The sequence below is a fragment of the Capsicum annuum genome, chromosome 6, assembly GCF_002878395.1.
Source record: "Capsicum annuum cultivar UCD-10X-F1 chromosome 6, UCD10Xv1.1, whole genome shotgun sequence".
Taxonomy (NCBI): Eukaryota; Viridiplantae; Streptophyta; class Magnoliopsida; order Solanales; family Solanaceae; genus Capsicum; species Capsicum annuum.
The window spans coordinates 86,267,463-86,271,061 of record NC_061116.1 but is presented as its reverse complement, the minus strand read 5'-3'; positions in this window follow the sequence as shown (position 1 = coordinate 86,271,061).

Below are 3,599 nucleotides of genomic sequence, written 5' to 3'. Positions count from 1 at the left end.
CTAAGGTATGCGTAGTGTTCATCTATGGATTCAATTCGTTCATAGAGTTCAAGAATCAATCTTTAAGATACAAAAGCTTGGTTGATTGTGGTGATATGATCATACCCATGTTGATGCTTGTTTGTGTTCCTTTTTTTCATTATAAAGTATGATTTCTATATTGTTGGGTATTAATGATCATGTTGTTGATATTGGGTGATTCCCAAGATGGAATCTTTATATGTTTTTGTGAATTCATGATATCATATGAGTTGGAAATATGTAAATTTGGTTGTTCATGATGTATAATTTTATGAATTAACCTATGCTTAAGATATGCATGCAAGGTGTTTGATAAAATGCCTAAGGAACTAGAAATCATGCAATATAGCTAAATTGTGACTAAGTGAAGGATTCATAATATGCCCTTACGTTCCAATGACTTCTATGTTGTTAATGTGCCTAGTAAATGTTGTTGGAATACTCATGAACTATTCTTATGAGATTATGCTATGTTTACTTGCAAATCCTACTTATGAACAAGATGCATGATAACCATGCAATTCACATGAACTTCCATGCTATTAGTATGTGTTGCCAATATGATTATGCAACGAACATGATATTAAGATTGTGCATGTACTTGCATGTGATATGAAATCCTTTCCATGCAATACATTGTTGATAACCATGCATAGTATGAAATCCCTACTTATGATATTATAGATTATGGACTCTACTCTTATGATCAAGTTAGTCATGTGCGTCAGTTTCCTTCCATCGAATCCTGGGGGTACTTGTACCCAAAAAATATAGTTGTGTGCCTAGATCCATGTCATGTTTCATGATATCCGAACTCAAGCTATGATTCCATAGACTTCAGTCAGTCATGTGACTCAGGAAAACCTCATGATCTTAGTCAGTTGTCAGATATCAGTAATATTTCGCCAGTCAACGGAATTCAGTAAGATCAAGTCATGCACAGTCAGTTATTCATGTCCAGTCCCTCTAGATAGGAATAGAGGTTAGCACCGAGTGAACCCAAGGATGGGAACTCACCCACCAGTTCAGGGTGTGATTCTTAGTAGCAATCCTTATGTTCCAGAACTACGTATCCAGCGTAGGTTGAGACATCTTAATCCATCAACTTAGGGTTGATGAGGTGGCTTAACCCATCAGTTTAGGGTTCCCACCATTCTCATTGAGTACCCGCCAGATAAGGGTCACTCACAGTTGTCCTTACCAGTGGCGCGGTATTGACACCCCTCCAGTCGGAGCAGAGATTGGACCCCAGCTTAGCCATAACGTCATACATGGGGTATGTTGGTTAAACACTACCTCCCACAGTTTTAGTAACAGTCTCAGTAAAAGAACTCAGGGTGTTCTTCAGATTTCAGTATATACAGGACTGTCAGATATAGTCATCCATGTTATCAGTTTCAGTATCAGTCTCAGTAAAAGAACTCAGAGTGTTCTTCAGATTTCAGTATATATACAGGACTGTTAGATACAGTCATCCATGTTATCAGTTTCAGTATCATTCATGATAGTTATCAGTAAATCATGTATTAGCTTACAAGTCATGCTATCACGTATTCACGGTCCCAGTTTCTATATATGTGTGTTTGCACTCCCACATTCATATTAGTCAGTCAGTGTTGTTCATGCATGAAACCCTTTATGTTCAGCCTACCTTCCACATATACTCAGTACTCCAGTTGTACTGACGCATTTGCGCTATAGTTCTTTCTTTTCATGTTACACCATAGGTTCCGAGACACGAGCTCCAGCCCAGCAGTAGCGGTAGCATTCCAGTCGCAGAGACACAGTGAGTCCTCATTGGTCGAGGACAATATGATTTGGTTCATTTATTTCTTCAGTTCAGTTTTACGGAGTTAGTTGGAGACATGTTCCTTCAACTTCTTATTCAAACAGTTTAGAGGCTTTCGGATTTACTTTCAAATTCATGTTCAGATTCAGTTGTTTTAGGTATTTTCGCCCATATGATTTTATTCAGTTGAACCTTATGGCCTTATAGTTCCATGTATTCCGCATTATTATACTAAGATTTGCAATATATAGGTACAGATATCAAAGTTTAGGGGTATATTTGCTCCTAAACTTTAACAGAGAGGGCATATTTGGACCAAACTTATAACCGAGGGTATATTTGGACCTTTTCGTAAAGTTAAGGGGTATATTTGACCCTTATTTTAATTTATTTTAAATCTGAACCTTCCGATCAAAGATCAGATAAATAAAAAATAGTCATTTTTAAAATTAACGTTTCATATATTTATCAGTATATACACATATTCATTTTATTTACCATTATTATTATATTTTAGGATAATTTTTAGTACCGTCTGATTAAAACATCGGACAGATCACAATCAGTCAAAAAATATACCACAGACATGCTTTTCTCCTTTCCAAGTAGGGGTGTGCATCGGTCGGTTCGATTTTACATATTATAGATTTGGTTTATCGGTTTTAAATATGCTAAATCAATAACTAAATCAATAAGATATTTTTTATTGGTTTTTAGTCCTTAATGGTTCAGTTTTTTGTTTCACCGATAAGAAAATACTCATAAAATAGAAATAGTAGTAACTAACATGAAACAAATCGAGGGTGTGTTTGGTATGATGGAAAATATTCTTCAGAGAATGTTTTCCAATTTTCCCCTGTTTGGTTGCAACAAAAGTTTAGGAAAATATTTTCCAAGACAACTTATTTTCCACCATTTGATGGAAAATTACTTCCCTCATGGGCCAAGGGAATTCATTTTGTAGAAAATGACAAATGTGACTTATGACCTCACCCTCACCCCTCTTCCCCCAACACCACTTATATTCACATGACTCAAAAAATTTACATTTCTAAAAAAATTACATTACTCGAAAATGTTTTTCACTGTGCTTTGCTTCAATTTTTCACTGTTTGAAATAAAAAATAATGAAGCCCGAATTTTTTCCATTATCAATTCGTTGAATATATTGTTATTTTCATATGCATAGAAGAAGACTTACTTATGTTACTTTTGTTAATTGCATATTTCATTTTGTTATCGATGTAACTTGTTTCAAGAGGTTGAATAAATTTGTCGTTCTGTTATATTTCTATTAATTGTAGTATCTTGAGATTGTCCTAACAAAATGTTGAAAAGTGTCACCTATATTTGTTAATTAATAGTTGCTGAAATTTAGTGATTGTAATATTTTAGTATTTGATATTGATATTATTTGTTATGCTTAAATTAGTTCTTACAAATTATTGAGTTGCTAGAGGCACTGATATACTAGTTAACAGATAGTAGTATTTTCTAAAAACTATTTTTTCACTCATCAATCGAACACTAGAAAATATTTTTCTAAAAAATATTCACTACTTACCAACCAAACACCATAAAATATTTTTCATTCACCAACCAAACATGAGAAAATAAGTAGAAAACCAACTTATTTTTCAGGAAATATTTTCCATGGAAAATATTTTTCATCATACCAAACACACCCTGAATCTTAGTTGCAACTAAAAATCCTACATGATGTGTTTTAATTTATAAGAATTTTCAAGTTTGAACTAAATGTTATTAGGAGAAATTAAGAGTTTGTATA